This window comes from Pinus tabuliformis, chromosome 4_1, assembly GCF_031772625.1.
Source record: "Pinus tabuliformis cultivar Carrire ecotype Pingquan chromosome 4_1, CPIR1, whole genome shotgun sequence".
NCBI lineage: Eukaryota > Viridiplantae > Streptophyta > Pinopsida > Pinales > Pinaceae > Pinus > Pinus tabuliformis.
The window spans coordinates 693,986,395-694,010,871 of NC_142303.1; the positions used below are offsets into that span (position 1 = coordinate 693,986,395).

At 41.2% G+C, this 24,477-nt stretch overlaps 1 pseudogene; it reads left to right on the top strand.

The window, feature by feature from the left end:
* Nucleotides 1-281: 281 nt before the first annotated feature.
* LOC149178039 (uncharacterized) lies at nucleotides 282-12,145 on the top strand (annotated as a pseudogene).
* The last annotated feature ends 12,332 nt before the right edge of the window (nucleotides 12,146-24,477 follow it).

Consider the following 24,477-nt stretch of genomic DNA (forward strand, 5'->3'; position numbering starts at 1 on the left):
CTGAAAAGCCCACCAAACTCCACAACCCAGTAAGGAGCAAGAGCCCTGGCAAAACCAACCCCAGTCCAACCACAACGGAACAATCCATACCAGCAACCATCTTAGCACTCAAAAAAACCACCAGACAAAAAAAATATAAAATCTCAACAATCACATAAACTAATTATGCCACTTGTCTCAAAACTCGCCTAAACTAACCATTACTCAAAGCTCAGTTAAAATAGTGCAAAAAAACGAAAAGTATATAAAATGTATTTAAAATATTAATACATATATGTGCAATGTTTCACACGTTGGTAGAGTTTGTTGTGCTTTCCAGGTATTGTCAGGACTTCAAATACTCTGTCGGAAGATAAGTAATATTTATCTGTCGCTGATTTGTTGTATGACGTGTCATTAACACCATCTCGCTGACTCAGCATCCTTTTCTCCTTGTTTTTTTTGCCCAACCTGGAGTCGCGACAAAATGCCCCCATTACAAATTTGGTGGTCGCCCAAAGTTTAGTTTAGTCAGCCTCCATTCTCTCAATCAATCCAGCGGCTAAATAAATCTCCAATTTCGCACACAATCTACGCCCTTTATTCATTATCAGACACTTGTCTAACACTTCGTTTGTCAAGAGTTCGATTATCACAATTTTGTATTCGCAGCTTATTTAATTTGCAACTGGTTTTTGCATACAACAATTATGGGATCAATTGTGTCACACCCCTACACTGGCATGACACAATCGATCCCATAGATAGAAATAGTTCACTTTATTGATCAAACCCTTAAGGTAGGGCAACACCATATATTCACTCCTTAAGGAAGGAGAACGCTCCACAAGACATATGCCTGTTCATACAATAATCCTTCACACCCCTCAATGTGGAGTCTCTAGCCTCTTTATAGGCCTCATACATACAATACCATGAGTCATTACCATGGTTTCCTCCTACCATCAAACTAATACCATGGGCCCATTACATTATTATTAACTACTTGTGGTCCCTTACATGATATGGGTTAACCACCTTATTTATTACTATGGCCCATCCCATTATTACATTATTACCTTGGGTACCTCCCTTTGTACCCCATGTTATCCCCCCTAGGTATATAACATACTCTTTCAACCGCACTATAGCGAGGTGTGGCACTACCAACCTTTTCTTTTCACCAATACTTACGATTGTAGACTATGCCTAACATTCCATGCTTAGTTTATTTTTCGTTACCAAGTATTATCTTTGTCCTTTATACAGTGAAAGCCGATAACATTCACATAAACAACATTATACAATAGAAATGCACAACAGTATAAAGGGAGGGGCAACTCCCTGCAATATGAGTATGCCCGAATCAATATATATAATCTTCTTTTATAAGTAAAAGTTAAATCTTGGGAAACCCAAAATTTACACTTAGCCAAATTTCCAACTTCGGCAAACTCGGTTGCCCAGCTCGTCGGCGCCTCTGCACGGTCGCCGCACAACTCACCAACCCTTCGTTCACCTTGTCACACGATCATGTTTTTTTCCCAACTTGGGTGCGCCTCGTCATAACCAAGTCGCCACATGTGGGCGCCTTCGCACGAGTCACACCTGTGTTCACAACTCCAACACTTCACCGTTTCCACCGTTTCGTCGTGCATGGCGTGCCCTCACCCAAGTCGCCCATCCACACGATTCTTCGTTTCGACATGCACGGCGCGCCCTCACTTGGCCGCTCGTCCGCACGTCCAATTGTTCACCCAAACTCGTTCACCCGAAAAATTTCACCCGAGTCGCCACACGACTTCACCCGGGTCGCCACACGACTTCACCCGGTTCGCCACACGACTTCACCCGGTTCGCCCGAACGACCTCACCCGGGGCACCACACGACTTCACCCGGCTTGCCCGAACGACTTCACCTGGGTTGCCCAATGACCTCACTCGGGTCGCCCGAACGACTTCACCCTGGTCACCCGACGACCTCACCTGGCTCGCCCGAACGACCTCACCTGGTTTGCCCGAACGACCTCGCCCGAGTGTTCTGCATGAGTTTCCTGCACGAGTTTTTCGCTCGAGTTTCTCACCCAACTTTTCTGCACGAGTTTTTCACCCGAGTTCTGCCTGTCGTGCGGGCTCATCCACACATTACAGAACTCTTTTGATCGAACTCATGATGATCGAATGATGGTTGTTTGCCTCCAAACACCCTCCAATATATACGGGCGGGTGGTGGGTTATGTCACTCGGCTGACCCACGCCCAATGCCCAAGCCGACTCGTTCAACATGTTGCCTTCACCCGAGTGGAGGGTCAACCCACCCAACTCGTGGGACCACCCTCTCAACTCGCCCAACATCGTATAAACTTGTCTCCAAGACACTTCGCACGCATTCGTTCATGTCTCCTTTGCACGGTGGAGTCGCTTTTCCCGTCGCACAGACCACAGGTCCTTACATCCTCCCCCACCTGAAATCATTATCGTCCTCAACAATATTTCATCCCGGCAACCACCTGTCACTAAGATATCCATACCAAGGCATATACTCCATCAGTATGTCATACATCGGAAGATCCTCTCAATCCATGATCATCAATCACCCTGTCACAATCTCCACATGTTGCTCCCCATCGTGGAACATTGACCTCTCCATCTCAAGCTACATGCTTCATGCTGTAGAAATTTTGAATAATAAACACATATTCAACAGAGATTATCTCAATTATACACTATTGCGGAATACATGCATAATACATAACCTCCTCTACGTTGATCAACAATTTAGCAGAATCAAAAACAATGAAACATCAATTGCATGCACACATTAACACAGTATGTATCCCGGGGAAAACTTACAGCTGAAAACCCCTCACTATTTGTATATTAATGATTGAGAACATGTAACATTACATAGTACAATAATAATCACAAGTATCCAACACTATCTCCACCTGTTACACACAAAACTAGCTCAGATCCAAACCAATCACAGGTTCAAATCTCCTCTGCTGCTTTGCCTGCCTCTATTGCACAATACCTGTTGAGAATCACTCACACTGGAAATCACGTGAGCACAGACTATTCTACTGGGCATATACTGGCAATTATCATGGGCATACTCAATACATTGCTTGTGCAAGATCTCATGCACAACTATAGTCACAACTGATAGCAATCTCAACCTCTAACACCTATCTCCACTGAACTGTACATGCACTGAGTTAACTGATGTATTCTTCAGTTGCATTATGAGTTAATAATTAATTCACATAACTCATCATTAGCCTATTTTCAGTTATACTAATTACAACTAGTTTAACAAAGTCAAACTGAACACAACTCCATCAAATCCACATCCAACTCCACAGAACTCACATGCATGAGTTCTAACTGATGTCCTGCATGCAATAGCTCAACTGACTCATAAGAAAAGCGTATTTCCTTCTGACAGCTGCATGTGCCACATCTGTAGCTCAAACTGAAGTGCTCCAAGAGGATAAGATAAATTTTATAGTCTAAATATTATTATGAGACAATAATATTTGACTTTTCTATTTTTGACTAACAGTCTAAAAATAGACTCTGATCACTCCTGTTGTGATCCAAAAATAGAAGTCCATCTATTTTTCCCAACATGACCAATCATCCATAAATAGCATCTTGCAACTCATAGACATGATCCATATGTGTAAAAATATACTTTGCGCCACAATTTGCCTGTGGGCCCACTTAGTGAAGGCGACTCCTTTCTACTAAGCTCCATCATCTTGTTGCATTCTCAACACTCCCTCTCAATAAGATATGGATTATCAGCAACCCCTATCCTGCTTCAGTGGTATTCGAATTTGCTCTTGGTGAGCACCTTCGTCAAGATATCAGCATCCTGATCCTCCGTTGGAATGTATGAAAGTAACATGATTCTCCGTTGCACACAACCTCTGATATGATGGTACTTGATGTCGTCCGTTGAGCTCCCTGCCCAATCTACATCCTCCTGTCTGTACCAAGATCCATATCCCGATGTGCCTCTCTTGGGCCTGCACACATGCGACTCCACTAACTGTCAATAAACAGTGACATCCACTACCTCCCCTGAAGTAGCATCCTCCTTCCTCCAACCTCCAGGAAGGAACACAGTCTTCACATCCATCTAATGAATGTGCCATCCCATTTGCGCTGAGAGAGCAAGAATCGTCCGTATGGAAGAATACCTTGCGACAGGTGCAAAGGCCCCCTCATAATCGATCCCCTCTATCTGTGAAAAGCCTCGGGCAACAAATCTTGCCTTGTACTTCTCCACACTCCCGTCAGCTGCCTGCTTAACTTTGTAGATCCATCTCGAACCCACCACTGATTTCTCTTCCGGTCTAGGAACAATCTCCCATGCACTGTTTCTGACAATCGAATCATACTCTTCCACCATGGCGTTTACCCATGCGAGATCCTCCACAGCTTCCTCGAAAGAGGATGGCTCAGTCACAACACATTTGCTCATAAGAGCCATGTATCCAGTGTACCGATCAGGTGACTGTCTCTGCCTGCGTTGCGCTGTAGGTGGTCCTACAACTTTCTCTGCATCTTGAGCTAGTCACTCAGCTTCTGTCAAGCGCTTTCGCCCTCTGATAGTTGGCGTTGCATGAGTGGTCTCTTCCACTCCATGAACCTCATCCTGTGGCTAATCCACATCCTGAAGCTCATCCTTAGGAACTAACAGCTCCTCATCTGCGTGCAAGTGCAGCTCCCTCTCAAGCGAACACTTCATGGCTTTCTCCTCCTGAAATTTTATATCCCGTCACACAACAGTCTTACCATTGTCTGGCACATAAATACGATAGTTGTGGGGCATATCAGTGTACCCCACAAATATTCCAACCTCTGCGGTCGGCTCCAACTTCTTCATGGCATCCTTCGTCACATGCATGTAAACGTTAGCACCAAAAATCCTCAAATGAGAAAGATCAGGCTTCTTACCAGAATAAGCCTCCTCGGGTGTACTCATGCCAAGTATCCTGTGAGGACAACGGTTCTGCACATATACTGCTGTATTGCATGCTTCTGCCCACAAGTGAAGGGGTAGGCCCTGATCATGCAACATCGCCCGTGCAGCACCCATGATCATTTTGTTCTTCCGCTCATCAACCCCGTTCTGCTGTGGGTTATGGGGAGATATGAGCTCTCTTCGAATCCCTTCTGCACCGCAGAAATCCTTGAACTCGCTAGAGATGTATTCACCACCATTATCACTCCTAAGATCCTTTACCTTCTTCCCCGACTCCTCGACTAGTGCTTTGAACTCACAGAACTTTGAGTATGTCTCGTTCTTCTTCTGCATGAAAAAGATCCAACACTTACGAGAGAAATCATCAACAAACATCACATAATACCTGTGTTTTGTTGTCGAAGCTACTGAGAAAGGTCCACACACGTCTGTGTGAATTCTCTCAAGGATCGTCGTGACACGACTATCCTTATCGTGAAAGGAAGCTTTCACAAACTTTCCCAAAGTACACCCCTTGCACTGATTTGACTGCGCAAGAGTGCCTTTAGGAAGCCCTATAGTGATCTGCTGCAGTATCTTCAAGGCTCCATGGTGAAGGTGACCCAATCTCCTGTGCCACAGCTCGCCATCATCCCGGCTCACCAATTCTTCTGCCTTGCATGCCATTGTTGTGTATCCATCTACATGCAACTGATAAAGGTTCATTACTCGAACACCTATCTTCTGGGTTTCTCCAGTTGTCTTGTTGCGCAGGAAAGCCTTTCCCTCGCTGAAAACAACATCATATCCCTTGTCTTCTAACATCGCCACAGAGATAAGATTCTTCTTCAATCCTGGAACATGCATCACTTCCTTCAATACGAAGGGTTTACTAGACTCCCTCTCAAAGGAAATGGTACCGATACCGGTCACAATGTATCTACCATCATTGCCCATCTCAATGTGCACTCCAAGATCTTTGTCCTCCAGATTAGAAAAAAAATCTCGATCTCTTGTCATGTGAAAAGATGCACCATTGTCCAAGAACCATACCGATCCCATCACACTTGAAACCAAGCATGCGATCAATGAAAAATCAAGCTCAAACTGCGAGGCTAAAGCCTCTCCTGCTGCAGATCCAGCAGCTTGCTTGTTCTTCTTCTTCTGCGGACAATTAGTGGCATAGTGTCCATGCTGGTGACAGTGAAAGCACTTCACCTTGGACATGTCCTGCTTCTTGCCTTTCGCACCACACTGAGAAGCTTTCTTGCTCTTCCCCTTCTTTGCTTTGGCAGCCAAAGCAAAATTTTCTTCATCAGGTCCCTTTGATGAAGATCCGTCTCTGGTATTCTGCCTGATCTCTTCCTACATAAGATCTGACCAAAGTCTCTTCCATCTTGGCAGTTTCTCCCGACCATTGACAGAGTCTTGAGAGGAATGCCAACTCTTCGGAAGACCAAGTAGAGCCAAGCTCACCAAGTCCTCATCATCGACAGTCACCCCCACACTTCCCAGCTCATCTCTGCACTGAGTGAACTTTGTGAGATACTTGGGCAAACTGTCTCCCTTCTCACATTTGATGTTTTTGAGTTTATCCTTGAGCGCCAGCTTCCTCTGATCGCTCTTTCTTTGGAATAGATCTGTCAACGCTTTCCACATCAAGTATGGAGACGCCTTTCCATGCAGGCTGGACACAATGTGATCCTTCACGCCCTCCAACAGAATCGTTCTACACTTTGTTGTTTTCTTTTGCCAAGCCTTAGCTGCGACAGCATCAATAGGCTTTGGGACCTCAGCCTCTATGAACTCCTTTAGCCCATTATCTTCTAACACCGCTTCCATCCTGTCCTTCCATGCAATATAGTTCGAGCTGCCCTCAAGAACATACTCCAATCGTAATCCGTTGAAAGACATTGCCACGTTGATACCAAAAAAACACTGCTGCAAATTCGAATTCCACCAGCACCAAACTCAACCGCCTCTGATCTAAGATTCGTGAGAACAAAGTATTTCTCATACAGAGATTGACTGTATGGGCTTTTACCAGATATCTCACCTTCCAAAGGAAGGATGAATCCAGAGGCTACCTGGCCCGATTATAGACTCTGCCTGAAGAAATAAGATGTAAAAACTTCTTGAATAGTAGATCTGATGATCAACAACTCCGATACCATGTATAAATTTTGAATAATAAACACATATTCAACAGAGATTATCCCGATTATACACTATTGTGGAATACATACATAATAGATAACCTCCTCTACGTTGATCAACAATTTAGCAGCATAAAAAACATTGAAACATCAATCGCATGCACACATTAACACAGTATGTATCCCGGGGAAAGCTTACAGCTGAAAACCCCACACTATTTGTATATTAATGATTGAGAACATGTAACATTACATAGTAGAATACTTCTCACAAGTATCCAACACTATCTCCACCTGTTACACACAAAACTAGCTCAGATCCAAACCAGTCATAGATTCAAATCTCCTCCGCTGCTTTCCCTGCCTCTATTGCACAATACCTGCTAAGAATCACTCACACTGTAAATCACGTGAACACAGGCTATTCTACTGGGCATGTACTGGGAAATGATCATGGGCATACTCAATACATTACTTGTGCAAGATCTCATGCACAACTATAGTCACAACTGATAGCAATTTCAACCTCTAACACTTGTCTCCACTGAACTGTACATGCACTGAGTTAACTGATGTATTCTTCAGTTGCATTATGAGTTAATAATTAATTCACATAACTCATCATTAGTCTATTTGCAATTAGACTAATTACAACTAGTTTAACAAAGTCAAACTGAGCACAACTCCATCAAATCCACATCCAACTCCACAGAACTCACATGCATGAGTTCTAACTGATGTCTTGCATGCAATAGCTCAACTGATTCATAAGAAAAGCATAATTCCTTCTGACAGCTGCATGTGCCACATCTGTAGCTCAAACTGAAGTGCTCCAAGAGAATAAGATAAAGTTTATAGTCTAAATATTATTATGAGACAATAATATTTGACTTTTCTATTTTTGACTAGCAATCTAAAAATAGACTCTGATCACTCCTGCTATGATCCAAAAATAGAAGTCCATCTATTTTTCCCAACATGACCAATCATCCATAAACAACAACCTGCAACTCATAGACATGATCCATATGTCTAAAAATAGACATAGTCTAAAAATAGACTTTGCACCATAACTTGCCTACGGGCCCAGTTAGTGAAGGTGACTCCTTTCCACTAAGCTCTGTCATCTTGTTACATTCTCAACACCTGCAACATATCGTGTCGATCTCATCACGTGTCATCCTCGTGTGAACTGCTGCCATGATACTCCAACAAATGCTAACACATCTATGTACATGCCGGCTCCCATGTTTGAACTAGTCGGGTCATCAGTGCAACTGTCACGCTTAAACCATGAGAATGCACATCCTCATGTCATCATCAGTCGTTTCTCAGAACATCCCGTCACATCCGCAACTCGATCGAGAATCCATCTCCACATAAGTATAAGCCATGCTCAGGTCCATGAAGTAGCCTCCATCTCATCTGCAACATGTTGTCCATGATGTTTTATATCCAATATCATCATCCATTTGCAAAACATCCATCTCCTCACAGTGAAGAGATCATCTCCCGACTCTCGATGTGCCACATCCATGTCCATGAAGCAACTTCTATCATATCTATATGTGCCATCCCTCAAGTCTGCCATAGAAACAAGTATGCACTTGCCTCATCTCTCCATGTGTTGTCCATGATCATAGATCAATCAGCGCCCATGTGTAAAAAATGGTTAAGTCTCAGCACAACCCATGCCCAAGTGTTGTCACCAAGGCATCATCATCGTTGTAACTCATCAAGTCACAACCTCATGTCATCATGAGCTCCATGAGTCATCTCCCACCAACATCCAGCGAGCATACAAGTATCGGCCCAAAGGTCTCTGCAAGATGCCTCAGCTCTCCATGTAGTAGGAATGCTCCATAGTCTACTCACAATTCCATCCAAGTCCATGGCCTTGTTGTACAAGAGTGCACAACTTCTCCATTGGCGCATAACCAAAACATCTCGATGTCACACGAGCGAATCCACCTGCACAACATCCCTATCTTGGCACTCCTCATTGGATGTCCCTGCATAACACTGCGATGCTCCATGTCTCCAACCTGATGTCCATGACTCAAGTTGCCCATGTAGTTCAACCAAGTAGACTCATCACATCATTCGGTCATCCTCATCCAAGTCTGCAATCTTCGGTCCAATGAACTCGATCACCCAACCATATCATCATCATCATGATTCTCTTCCATCATAGCTCCCCCACTAAAGGTTCCACCAAGACTTGCTCTTGGTCTCGGCCATGAGAAGTCCACCCAAGTATCATCATCATACCTCAAGTGTGTGCCCTCCTCAATCTGTCCATGAGTTATGCCGGGCACTTAGCCAATTCTCCATGTGGCTAAAGCATGACCCAATCCTCTGCAATGATCATCATGTTCCTCCCTTGTCACGGGCCTTTATACCTTCTACCATAAGGTCACAAACAACCCCAAGAAGTCCTACAACAGTCAACAATCCTTGCTTCTCCATACAAGGTCTCATCATAGACATCCATGGTAAGATGCTTCCCAGCATCGGCAAACTGACTTTGCTCTTCCTTGCATACGCTCCATCTACCAAATGCTCAAATGAAACATAAGTATCAATAGTACTTACATCATCATCATGAGGCTCCTCCATGTGAGTATCCCCATCCATCCATGTCTGCAAATTGCACAATCCTGGTCCAACTTGATCAATCTCAAGTTCATTCTCCATCATTGTCACATCTACAACATCTTCAACCATCATGTATTCCTCTTCCTTGTCAGCACAATCTGCAACTTCATCCTGCTCCATTGTTCAACCAAGTTGAAGAAGTTCGTCTTCAACATTCCTTTCCAAGACTTCAAGTTCCTTTCGAATCTGGGGATTCTCTTCTTTCAACTGCTTCAACATGTATAAGGTAAGAAAGAGCTTCCCTTCGCAATCTTCTAAACCTGCTATGCCTTGTCGTTTAGCTTGGCCGAAGCACAAAGCTTCTCCTCTGCTAAACCTGTTTCACCATTCCCCTGAATCACCCTGATGTTCCACCTATCGCCTGCAAAACTTGAACTCCCTTTCAAGTCTTCGGTCTTCGTAGAATCAGCTCCTTGATTCAGTTCACCAGCTCCGATACCACCTATCACGATAATGCAGTGGGATCAACACTTCATTGTCAACCCGACCAGCTTCCTGATCATCAGCTCTTATACCACCTATCACACCCCTACACTGGCGGTACTCTTCCAACCGCACTATAGCGAGGTGCGGCACTACCAACCGTTTTCTTTTCACCAATACTTACATTCCATACTTAGTTTATTTTTCGTTACCAAGTATTATCTTTGTCCTTTATACAGTAAAAGCCCATAACATTCACATAAACAACATTATACAATAGAAATGCACAACAGTATAAAGGGAGGGGCAACTCCCTGTAATATGAGTCTGCCCGAATCAATATATATAATCTTCTTTTATAAGTACAAGTTAAATCTTGGGAAATCCAAAATTTACACTTAGCCAAATTTCCAACTTCGGCAAATTCAATTGCCCAGCTCATCGACGCCTCTGCATGGTCGCCGCATGACTCACTAACCTTTTGTTCACCTTGTCGCATGATCGTGTTGTTTTCCCTACTTGGGCGCGCTTGGTTGTTTTCTCAACTTGGGCGCGCTTCGTCGTAACCAAGTCGCCACACGCAGGCGCCTTCGCACGAGTCACACCTCTGTTCACAACTCCAACACTTCACTGTTTCCACCGTTTCGTCGTGCACGACGTGCCCTCACCCAAGTCGCCCGTCTGCACGATTCTTCGTTTCGACGTGCATGGCACGCCCTCACCTGGCCGCCCGTTCGCACGTCCACCCGTTCACCCGAACAATTTCACCCGAGTCGCTACACAACTTCGCCCGAGTCGCCACATGACTTCACCCGGTTCGTTCGAATGACCTCCCCCGGGTCACCACACGACTTCACCCGGCTTGCCCGAACGACTTCACCTGGGTCACCCAACGACCTCACCAGGGTCACCCGAACGACTTCACCCCGGTCGCCCGACGACCTCACCCGGTTTGCCTGAACGACCTCACCTAGTTCGCCCGAACGACCTCGCCTGAGTTTCCTACCCAACGACCTTACCCGAGTTTTCTGCACGAGTTTCTTGCACGAGTTTTTCGCTCGAATTTCTCACCCGACTTTTCTGCACGAGTTTTTCACCCGAGTTCTGCCCGTCGTACAGGCTCATTCACGCACTGCAAAACTCCTTTGATCGAACTCGTGATGATCGAATGATGGCGTTTGCCTCCAAACGCCCTCCTATATATACCGGCGGGTGGTGGGTTATGTCACCCGACCGACCCACGCCCAACGCCTAAGTCGACTCGTTCAACATGTTGCCTTTGCTCGAGTGAAGGGTCGGCCCGTCCAACTCGTGGGACCGCCCTCTCAACTTGCCCAACATCGTATAAACTCGTCTTCAAAACACTTCGCACGCATTTTTTCATGTCTCCTTTACACGGTGGAGTCGCCCTACCTGTCTCATGGACCACATGTCCTTATAGATTGCCTCATGCTTCCGGCAGACGAATGCGATGAATCCCGAGGCTATCAGGGTCGTCCACCTCAACGGCCAGTTGGACGAGTTTCCAGCACCAGTTAGCGTCAAGCGAGTGCCGCAAAACTACCCCTGCCATTTCATATGCTCTTCGCGTGATATCTTCGCCGTCAATTGCCGCCCCCTGCAGCTCGACGAGGATCTCTAGCTGGGAGAGCTCTACTTTCTCTTGCCGCTCTCACTCCTCGACTCCGACCTGTCGACCGAGAATTTAGTGGCCTTGGTGGCGAGGTTGCCAGTAGCCACCAGAAAGGAGGTGTCTAGGGTGGCGGAGCGGCAGAGAAGCGTAGATTCGACTTGTGACCCCCTCGGAGAGGGGTGTATTTCGATGGATGAGAAGTTATTGTGGGGCTGCGATGACCCGGATTTGAAGGTGGCATTTAGGGAGTACTTCATTTCCAAAAGAAGATCTTGGAGACCTCGCTTGAATACCATCCAGGAAACCGGCTTCGCTTGTTGAGCCCATGATCTCTCAAAGTTTCTACAATTGTAAATTGATTTTTCTGTTCAAGATTTATTTGCTTCGTTTCTCAAGAACAATTTGTGTATTGAAACAAGTAATAGAGAAATTGCCAATTATGCACATTTAGTAAATCTATTATGAATCATTTTTCCTGAAACGGCGGCCGTTTTTGGAGTTTTAATTAACTGTAACACTCTTCCATTAGGTCGATTTAATTGTTATGCCCATCTTACCTTCTTTCTTTGAAAGAGGGGCGGTTACTTTGAAAGCTCTTTGCTCGAAATCTGTAAATATTTGTGGGTTGTTTTAGGAAATCCACTGTGAGATTTATTCTTCAGTTTGTTATTTTCGGTTTAAGAATTTTATTAAAAAATTAAACCATGGATTTTAGAAAGGAAATATAAAATAATAGAATTTTAGAACTTTATTTTTTTATGCTTATAAAGAATAGAATTTTACCAATGATAAGGAAAAATATGAGAATGGTCAAATAAAATTAAAACTTAATTAAAAGAAAATTTGCTTTTAATAAAAACGATATAAAGCAAGAATGAGTTTTTCCTTTTTTTTTCAGTAGGAAAAATTAGAATATATTATATTGAGAAAATATAAGGGTCTTGGTTACATGAAGACACATAGTCTTAATCTGAATATCAGAATGGAAGGCGCATGGCCACAGCCAGAATCCGAACTGGGGAAGTATCATGATGATTATATGGTGAGCTGAAAGGGCGCATATGACTGCGCAGAAAATACAGTAACATGGTGACCAAATAGAGAGCCAAATGAGCGCTTATGACTGTGCAATATAGAGTGAGAAAACATAATAAGAGATGTAAACCGGAACGCATATTAACACAGCCAGTGAATCAGAAGAGCATAGTTCGGTGCCATATGTGAAGAAACAAGCCCCGTAGCTGAATGAGATGCACGATACAAAAATGAACAGGGCTCGGTTAGAGAAACGTATTGAGCCAATTAAATCTGAGAGGGCATTGACCCCATTATGGAAGGCAAAATGGAAACCAGCGGCAGGCAGGAGGCCTGGAAGATGCACCTGTTCCTCCACGTCCAGATATTCCAGCATGTGAGACAGAACAGAGCCTGCCTTGTGGAACTTTGATCACCCCACCAAGAAAACGCATCCAGGACAGAGGGGAAAACACAGTGAGGAAAACCAAAAAGCACAGAGAGATCATACTAGATTGCTTGGGAGGCGGGACATTGGAAAAACATGTGGGAATTGGATTCATTCGCCTGAAGGCAAAGATGACATCTCCCAGGACCGTGCCAACCCTTTCTCTGTAAAACATCCCAGGAGAGGTTCTTATCATTGAAGAGAAGCCAAGAGAAAAGGATGGTTTTGAGGGGGCAAAGGGCCTTCCAGAACTTAAACGGAAAAACAGCGGGATAGGGAGGGAGATCAGCGATTAAGACAGAGTAAATTTTCCGGACAGAGATGGGATGGATGGTGGAGTCAGTGGACCAAATGAGAGAGTCTTTTGTGCCTAGTTGTAGGATCCCGAGGTGGGAGAAGCGTGCAGAGAAGGAAAGCCATAGGGGACGGAGAAGGGGAGGGATGGCCAGCTGAAGGTCGGTTTTCCATATTGGTTGAAGAGAGGACCAGGAGTCTATGAGAGAGTTCCATGTGAAGAAGCCTTTAGAATGAAAGAAAGAGAGTAGAGAGTGGGGAATCATGGATTCCAGATTGTATAGAGTTGGATCTATACCAATAAGGACACTGGAACCCGAGAAAAGAGTCCACTTGAGGTACTTCCTGAAGAAAGGTTGGATCTTTTTGAAGCTGTTCCAAATGGGAGATCCATTCCGGATTCCAAGCGAAGATCTGTAGAACCAGTAAACCAAGGGGCGGCCCTTAAGATACTTTTGTCTAATCAAGAAGCTCCACGGACCGTTCCCAAAAAGGCCCCTGTGAAGAGATTTGCAGATGAGCGCCTTGCCAAAAAGGTGCATATCGAGGAGACCCTAGCCCCCTTTCTCCTTTGGACGAGAAATAGCGCCCATCTTGTTTGGACAAAGGAAAAACTCCTACTCCATCATAGGAGTTTTTCCTTTGTCCAAACAACTACCTCTCATTCGTTTTTGGCGATTTGAATTTGATTCTCACACCTATTCGATTTAAAAACTTGTAAAATAGAAAAGATCAAAAAAATATAGGCTACCTTCCTCTTTATCTATTGTAATTCTATTTTACATATGTTCTAATTTTTAACGGTTTTTCAGAAGTTGTTAATTTCCCACCATCACTTTATGAGGGTTATACACTTTTAAAAACTTAAATTTAAATTGTTTAAAATGCTTTTGAGTGTTTATTAGTTTTTCATAGTGACGAATTCATTTATACATTTAACCATATATTTTAAACAATAAATTTTTTAAAATAATATTGCTAAATTTTAATGAGTTCGAATTAAAAAAACCACTTCATATATCAATTATATATATAATAATAATAAATATATATATATTTTTTTGAAAATATCTAAACAACCTCATAATTTTTTTCTAAAATATGATTACTAAAATATATAAAAATTAAAATTTAGAAAAGTAAAATTTACAAATTTATTTATTTATTTTTTCTTTCTAAAATAATAAATATTTAATAATCAAATATTAAACTAAACTTGAATAAAAATAAAATCATTAATTATTTTCTTTCTATTTTTGGAACTAAAATAAAAAAAATCGATCCAATCAAAAAATTACCATAAATGTAGAAAATTTATTTTAACACTAAAATTATTAATTTAAAAAAATAAATAAATTAATAATTAATCATCCTATAACAATTTAAATCCTATAACAATTTAAATCATATTAATAGAGACCAAATACCTTATGATGAAAATTTTTCATTTCAAATTCCATCCTCGCTCCTCAAAATTTGAAAGTTATTATTTTTCACATTACTTCCCTGTTCATTGGGCCGTCTAAATTAAAGTTGTGATTGATCTAAATCCATTTTTTATATTTAAATCACTTTTAAAAATAAGACTTCAAAAACAAATTATATGATGTATTAAGTTTAAATTACGGTGCACTGTTAATTTATATTTGAAAACAGAATATATATATATATATATATATATTTTTTTTTTTTTTCTTATCATTCTTATTTAAAAAATTTATTTTGTAATAAATATTTATTTATTTATTTATTTTTTAAATTTTGTAATAAATCTTTTTCCTTATTTTTTTTTTTTTTTTTAATTTTGAAATAATTTTTTTTAATAAAACACATTTCAAAATCTATTTAAAATGAAACAAAATAAATATTTATTTTTTTTCTTTATTTTTTAAATTTTGTAATAAATCTTTTTCCTTATTTTTTTTTTTAAATTTTGAAATAATTTTTTTTAATAAAACACATTTCAAAATCTATTTAAAATGAAACCCAGACAAATTGTTATTTACCCATTGTTATAAAAATTGTTATTTACCACTAATCACTTGCAAATCCCTTATAAGTAAAAAAAATACACTACATCTATATAAAACTTACCCTTTTATAATTAATTTTCTTCTCCATGAAAATCCACTCTAACTTGGTTTTCTTCCCACTTGAATTTGATAAATAAATAATGTTTATGATACATTTAAAATCTCTGCAATTGAGAATTGTAGGTCCTATGTTTCATTTGAAATTTATATAATTTATGAACGGTTTCCAATGAATTTATGTTATGGTAATGGACTGCACATGCTGCCACCCTTTTTAAAATGATGCTGATGCACAGTGAGCAATAACACTTACAGCAATCCGTTGTACCATTGTTGGACGGGTATGAATTGTGAGTACCACCTAAAAGCATTGAAATCTCTGCGAATAATTTTACATATAGCAATGCATCTTGCCAGTTGAAAGGAATGCACAAGAAATGTGTGATTGGACTGTGTACATAGTACATATTAATACCGTAGTGTTGTTATTTGCTGTTACAGAAATTGTGAAATCAGAATTTGTTTTCTATTGATTGGTCTTGGTTTTTCATAGAAAATGAATGTGTAGTGAATCAATGTGGAACAGAGTATTGTTTTAGTGTTGCTGATGGACCGTTTGCAGTTTATTAGTGCTGAACGGCCCGTGGTAGTGTTGGTTGTTGAAGCTGTTTATTGCGCTTTAAAGAAAAGTGTCGTTCAATTATTTTAAGTTTTGGTATGTGGGATTAAATTGTATTTATTGAAACCCCGGTCTATTGTCCGACAGATATGTCGCTTTACAGCACGTGACCAATCCTATGCTTACATGTCGGGCGTCTTATTATTCCGAGTCTACCTGGAAGGTGAGGGGGTGTCAGTCGTGGCCAGCCTTTTGACCTAAGAGTTGCAGACGACGAAAGTTTGGAAGCTTGAAGGTGGAACCCTGGACGGTGGACCTAATTGCCATGCGGGGCCAAAGCACTAACCAGTGGAATGTACATGGAAATTTCATCTTATTAGGACGGCACAGCCACTTCAAATGTCACGTGTTCATGCTGTTTATTGCGGTGTCAAGAAATAGCAGGCCCATACTACGGATGAACAAATACATCGTAACATAGCAAGGGATGGGTCTTATTGAATTTGATGTCATTTTATAGCACTGTTAGATCCAAAGACACAGCATTAAAGGTTTAGCTGAAGTGTATAATTCTATAATTTGATGTCCTCTACATTTTTAATGGTTGGAATTCATTGTGATAATGTGTGTGCATCTTATTTCAAATTTTTAAGTTAATTTTGTTCGATATAGTTTATATATTTGAATTAAGAGTTTTTCGTAATATCAAGATTTTGTGGGTTTAATACCACAATAATTATATAATAATTATTTAAAAAAATTTATAATTTAATAATGTATAAATATTTTTTTTTAAATAAATGTGATATAAGAATGTATTTAATTGAAGTTGATTGTATGAAAAATGGGCATGCTTACAAAATACATTTTAAAAGGATAAATTTTATGTAATAATATATAGCTTTGAGTTAAGAAAGCAAATCTCTCAGCAAGAGGCTCGTGACTATTAGGGTTTTGACCACGACTAGGGTTTTGACCTAGTTGACCATTGTCTACAGTTTTCCCCACCTTGTAGCAAGATTTTGCAGTCCATAATGCTGCATACCTATGTCCAATGGAGAAGTTAGTGTATCTTGAAGAAATGGCAGCTTGTTCCCCAAATCTTTCTTCTCACACAGATCAAGTCTAGGTTTCTTATAATACCATGCTAAAATCCAGAATTGTTGTTCTAATTTTCCATGAAGCTCCTGCTTTTAATGTTCTTATGGGGAATGAAGCCATCAACACTACGAAATATTTTTCAAAACTTGGTTTTTCTATAGATTTAATGGATTTTGTCCACGGTTGAATAATCTTCATAAGTGGGATTTTTATACTTGGAAACCCTTCTTGTCTCAAGATCTAAATATTTTCCCTCTAGCTTGGGGTTTTTTTGATGTTCTCTTTGCTAACCTCGAGGATAAGAAGATCATCTAGGATTCCAAGCCCTTGTTCTAAGGTAGTGTTGGTCTCTTCATGGAGCCCTGATCCCCTTCTTTTGACTTAGTTACGATGGCAATCTCCTTGGCTTAGTATGGGTAAGGCTTCCAAACCTTCCCATGCATCTTTGGAATTTCTCTATGTTCGCTACTATTGGAAATGCAATCAACAAATATTACAGTTGCATCCATTTCTCTAAAACTACTTATGCTTAGATATGTGTGGAGAAGGATTTTAACTAGGGTTTTCCTGTCGAGATTGTGACAACCCCAGTTATATTTTGCTTATGAATTCCATGTAAACATTTCAAGTATTTTGATTTTTTAAACTAAAAACGGAAATGGGCTAAGGGACACGAATTCTAGGGACTGAGGATGGTTACTTGCTTGGGATGTTTAGGTTTACTTACTACAGGAAAAATATGAATTGTGTTGACAACCATTGAAGGTTGGTTGGTGAGATTTAATGGTTTGGTGCTTCTCTAAATTTATGAGGTTGAAACAGAAGTATGCATAGCATGCTTACATTGGAGGAATTGACAAGCAGAGAAAGGACACAAAATAATGGAGTTGTGGGTTGCGCAAATAGGTGGAAAATGAGGAGGTCAACAACTACAGGAGAACACTATCTCGAGGAGGAAGTGGAGAACAAAAAATGATACTAAGAACAAAAAGCACACAGATTAAAAAGAGGAGGAAAAGAAATTAAGGAAGAGAGCACGCTTAGGAGATCACTATGAACACATGAAACCACAGAAAACATACTAGGGTTTAGAGAGAACAACAAAAATGGGAAAAGAAGCAAAATAACACCCTCATGAGCAACCTTGACATGAAACAACACATTTTTTTAGCAATAAAGGAAACAACACTGAAAAAAGACCTGTGCCGAGTTCTGTATGGAAACATTTGAAGACATCTACAACAACATAGAGAGGTTCTAGGCATGTTACAACTCTCAGAGAAGTTACTAATATTTTGGTTGAGCAACATCAGTACGAGAGGAATTTTCTAAGTGAGGGTAAATCTTAGGATGCCTTGGGGCTGGAGGGTGGAGATGGTCTTTTCTAGAGTCTCTTGACAGCCTAGGGTAGAAATTTAACCATTGGATTCGTAGTAAGGGAAATTCTATAGTCTTCCTTTACTTGTTTCATCTGGTTTTGGCAATGGGTTCTAGACTCACTTCAGTGAGTGGAATCACTGTGTTATATGTTTTAAGGGTGGAGGTGAAGCCTCTGAATCCCTTGGAGTTTATTGGTTGTGGAACAACTATAGGGTGGAGGCAGCAGGCCTCTGGTCTCCCTGTGCATCACATTGATTTTTTGATTAGTTGGAGGGTGGAGGTGGGAGAGCCTCTAGAATTCCAAATTCAACCAACAGTTGGTATTCAATCCCTTGAGAAAACCCTCTTAGTCTCTGGAATATGGCTCGAAGGTGACAACTGCAAGTGAGGACTAGTTATAAGTCATTTATGGCTAGGTGGAGAGTGGTTGTCACTAACTCAGCTACCCAAATTCTTTCCAAGATAAGCATTTTATATGTACTCCTTATCATTAAGTTTGTATTGGACTATTAAATTAACGATGTATCCATTGCATGAATGGCTAATATTTATCCTGTAATGAAAAAGAAAATTAAGCTCTCGTACTTACTCTTGAGTGGTTTTTACATTAATGTCCTTTATGTAGGAATCACATACATATGAACATCTTTGTGAGTCTTGTGCGCTCTGTTTAATATGTCATTAAGTTGTTGATACAATAAAACGTTAGGCACTGATGTATATAAAATAATATTAACCTCATTGATCTTCGTTCATGAATAATGCATTTAATCCTTGATAATCTGAAATCATAATAGGCATGTAGAAGAGTTATGTGACATCCTTGTGAAACTGATAATTTAGTGGGCATAATTTACATACAGAGGTGTATAGTCCTCATTGTCATGACTGTGAGAATGCCTGAAAGTTTAATGCAATCAACAAAATGTGAATGGTGAATACCTCATACATACATATATAGATATATATATATATACACTTGAAAATATAATCAAACTGAATACTAAAATGGTTATAGTTTGGGCTTAATGGCTAATACGCATGGGTGTGGTCCAATATGCAATCGAACCTTTTGCGTAAATGGTGGAAGGTGTATAGACAATAATATGTGTAATAATAATAGTCCAACAATGTTATATTAGCCCCAAGCTTATGCTGGGCGCTTTGGATCTGTTCTTGGGTGTATAGGAAAAGTTGTGTGTTTGGGTGCGGCCTATAATGTCGAAGTGGTCCCATAAGGGTTCACTACTTGCAAGGTTATGTTGAGAGGTACGACCTATGCACACGCGAAAACTCGCTTATTCATATGTGTCTAGACATATAAACCAATATAACTCGTAATGTGTGTGTGAGTAAATATATCATGTAATACAAATGTATTATGGATAGAAGTCGGTTGATCCACTGGTTATGCTAAATTTGTATTTGTTGAATCAGTTGGTCAACCCCCAAGGGTCAGGTTGTAAACACTAGATCACTAGCGGAGAACACCAAATCACTATCGTATAATGTATTGCAATGGTATGTGATACCATAAACCACCGCATCTCAGGCACCAGATGGAAGGTCGTAGCCTAGAAGGCTAGGCCGACAACCTGTATAACCACACCACCATAATTAAAGGCAAGGGCCATAACCCAATGGACGATAACGATATGTTGGATGAATCAACCTCGTGGGCCAAAATCGCAACCCCCCTGTGATGTCAACAGGAGAGGAGGGGTAATGTTATTCGATATGAACCAAAGGATGGTGAAATGGGCAGAGACCATTCAGTGGAAGCCAGGAACCTTTAGTTGGAATGCCAATAACAGAAGCACTCTGAGTCCCCCCAGTTGATGTCACTAAGGAGGGGGGTTAGCGCCATCGTTTTGAACCATCGATCTCTATGGCATATTGTGGATCATCAATGGTAGAGGTTGATATTAAATTAAAATTTCTTTGTTGTATGAACGAACATCGCATCGGGATCAAAGCCTATTAGTTTGTGGATTAATGTGGTCCCTCGAGTGACAAGGGTTCAAAATGGTTGTAGTGATCCGGATCTTGAGAGGAGGCCCCCAAGATCTAAAAGATTGAAATGGATCTTGGGGGGAGAGACCCGCAAGATCTGAAAACTTGCAATCGATCTTGGGGGAAAGGACCCCAAGATCTGAAAACTTGAATTGCCAGAAGAAAAATAAAGAGAATGCCCAATAAACAAAACCACAAAGAAACGTTTATTTTAAAATAGTAATGGAAATAAACCAGCTAGGGCGATGGTAGCTTATATCTGAGAAGAGATGTGTGGCTACATGCTTCTGAACTGTAAAGGCTACATTGTGGCGGACAATCTGTCCTTTTACAAAATGTGACTTGTTACCTATAGTATTTTTCAGTTACAATACCACGGGTCAATTCCATGGGTGAATGAATACCATGGGTGGATTTTACAATACCACGGGCAGATGCCATTTACAATACCATGGGTAAATTCCATGGGTAAATGAATACCATGGGTGGATTTTACAATACCACAGGCAGATGCCATTTACAATACCATGGGTAAATTCCATGGGTCAATGAATAATATGGGTGGATGAGTACCATGGGTTGATGCCATTTTCCATTTGGATCATTCCTCCCTCCTTAAGAAGCAATGGTCCCCATTGCGTAAAGTTCCCTCCTGCGAAGCCTTTGTTGAATATGAAGATCCATTGAAGATAAGGGTTTGATGTCGTTAACCCAAAACCCTGATAAACGAAGATCCGAGGATAGAGATACCCTGTAATGCTTGTGACTAACTGTGATTCTGACAGTGTGCGGCCTAGCAAATGGACTTCGATGACAAGGATTTTATGCGGTTGACCCATAACCATGATGTTGGTTGCTGATGAAGTAGCAGGTGTCTACATAGCCTGGGGTGGGAGGGAACGTCTCCAAATAACCCAAGCTGAATGATGCTATGTTGAAACTGATGAATGTGAAGCAAGTTCCTACTAAAGTGGGGTGGGAGGGCACGTCTCCAATGGAAACCCACTCTGAATGCTGCTCCAGAATTAAAATGGACATAACTCGGCCAATATAACTCATAATATTTATTATAACCTATTTTTAGAAGCAGAAGGATCATTTTGCATCTTCCCATGAGTTGGAAATCTTTATCTAGACACTCTGAGATCTCATATTCGCGCTGCAACAGTTCCGCCGTCACAAAAATTCTGATAAAATAGCTGATTTTAAATCAACGATATCTCCCACATCCGAACTCCGATTCGACCCATTTTTTTTTTAAATTGGGTGATTTTTTCGAGAGGAATCCAGATCTGGTATTTTTTTTTGTAAATTTTGTACCCAATGTTTTAGATCTGTTCTGCAAAGTCGCCACCCAAAAAAAAATTCCTGCAAAAAAATGAAAAAAGAAAAATTCTTCTTGCCTAACCCAAGAAAGTGCTCTGTGGAGGTTATATCACATGCCTGAAGTTTGTTGAATATTGCTACAAAATTTGAAACTGAAATATGCATCAAACCCTCATTCCCATGGAATCATAACCTGCTCTGATACCACTGATCCGGATCTTGAGAGGAGGCCCCCAAGATCTAAAAGATTGAAATGGATCTTGGGGGAGAGACCCGCAAGATCTGAAAACTTACAATGGATCTTGGGGGAAAGGACCCCAAGATCTGAAAACTTGAATTGCCAGAAGAAAAAAATAAGGAGAATGCCCAATAAACAAAACCACAAAGAAACTTTTATTTAAAATAGTAATGGAAATAAACCAGCTAGGGCGATGGTAGCTTATCTCTGAGAAGAGATGTGTGGCTACATGCCTCTGAACTGTAAAGGCTACATTGTGGCAGACAATCTGTCCTTTTACAAAATGTGACTTGTTACTTATAGTATTTTTCAGTTACAATACCACGGGTCAATTCCATGGGTGAATGAATACCATGGGTGGATTTTACAATACCACGGGCAGATGCCATTTACAATACCATGGGTAAATTCCATGGGTGAATGAATACCATGGGTGGATTTTACAATACCATAGGCAGATGCCATTTACAATACCATGGGTAAATTCCATGGGTCAATGAATAATATGGGTGGATGAGTATCATGGGTCGATGCCATTTTCCATTTGGATCATGTAGACCATTGGATAGTGTGGTCACCATTGCATATGGGACCATGCTTTTCATGGCCCCAATTCATATTTTCCGATTGGAGTAATGTGTAGCACCGACTAAATACATACACTTATCTTTTTCCATTATTATTTTTGGAAATGCCTATATTCAACTTCACTAATTTATTTACAACAATTATGTGCGGAATTCATAACTTTAAACAACTACAACTATATGTAAGAGACATAATTTTAACACTTTAATGCTTTATCAAATCATATATAAATTTCTGTTTACAAATGTTACATCATAGGGAAGCAAACTGCCTTAACCTGGTTTTACAGTTTTCTGCATGGGTTGGCCTGCCATTCGGGTCCGCACGCTCAACCCATTACACGACCCGACTGTAGTCATCTGATTGGTTCTGTTCCATGTCGTACCTAACTGTAATCTCCCAACCAGTTCTGCTCGTACGTCGCACCCGACCTTGCTACACATACGCAACATTTTGCGCCTGTCGTGTCATTGCACACCCACAACACCCAACGCTTGCCACTGCACGAACTCGACCGGACCCGACCTTCATGTTACATGTTGTCGTGGGTCTGCGGTCCACCCGCCCTGCGGTCACCGCTACCCGACCTAAACTTTGCTCGTTCAACAAATTTTCCCACTCTACGAGCTCATCCATTCCTCTGCCGCATTCTGCACTGCGCTATAATATGCTCACCCGAAATTCCATCTCTTGCCTTGCAACTAGATAGTTTCTCGTTGGTTGATGTCCTTCCTCCATCTCACGTCCATAATATATATGGTGCTCATCGTGTCGCTTGAGGGGCTTCAACCCATCCAACTTGACCATGACACCCTATCATCACGTCGGCCCGCCAACATTGTGTTTCCCATTGCCCGCTATAAACTCTTCACGGTTGCCCTCAACACTTAGCCACATTTTCCACTTGCCTTGTCACTTGGTTTTGTGCGTCCAAGTGTGCACTCCTCATTGCACTTGCCAAATATGCTCGCTAAGTCTTCCTCGCTTGTTGTGTTGACTCGCTCGGGCACGCCCCCGCTTGGTCACCTACTACACGAGTCGCCTGGGCACTCCCGCCCATCACACATTTTGGGGCGCATCTGCCCATCGCTCCACCATCGCACATGGGAGCGCCCATCGCACTTCGGTTAAGTGGGTCTGTGTTGGGTGCCCGACTCACCTTAGGACAGTGATGCTGACTCAAGCTCCTGACATCCTCCCCCACCATGAGTCATTTCCATCCTCAGCATTCCTATCAACCTCATTAGCTCATCATTATACTCAATAATATCCTTCCTCCACCTCCACAACAAATCCGCCATTTCCCAGCTACTCTCCTCGGATCTTTTCTTCCATCGAACAAAGAACTCCTGTCATGCAGTACTCCCAACACCTACAGTCCAAAGACCTAAGATCTTGTCCAAAATCAAGTGTGGCTTGTCCAAAATCATGGCTAGTCCTCTTGGTGGTGTTTTCCTCTCAGGATGATGTGAATTAAGTCTACATCTCTTGAGCCGACTCATATGGAACACAGGATGTTTCTTATGAATGTGGTTCGAAAGCTCCAACTCATAGGAAACTTCCCCAAATCACTTCTTCACCCAGAATGGCCCTTCATAT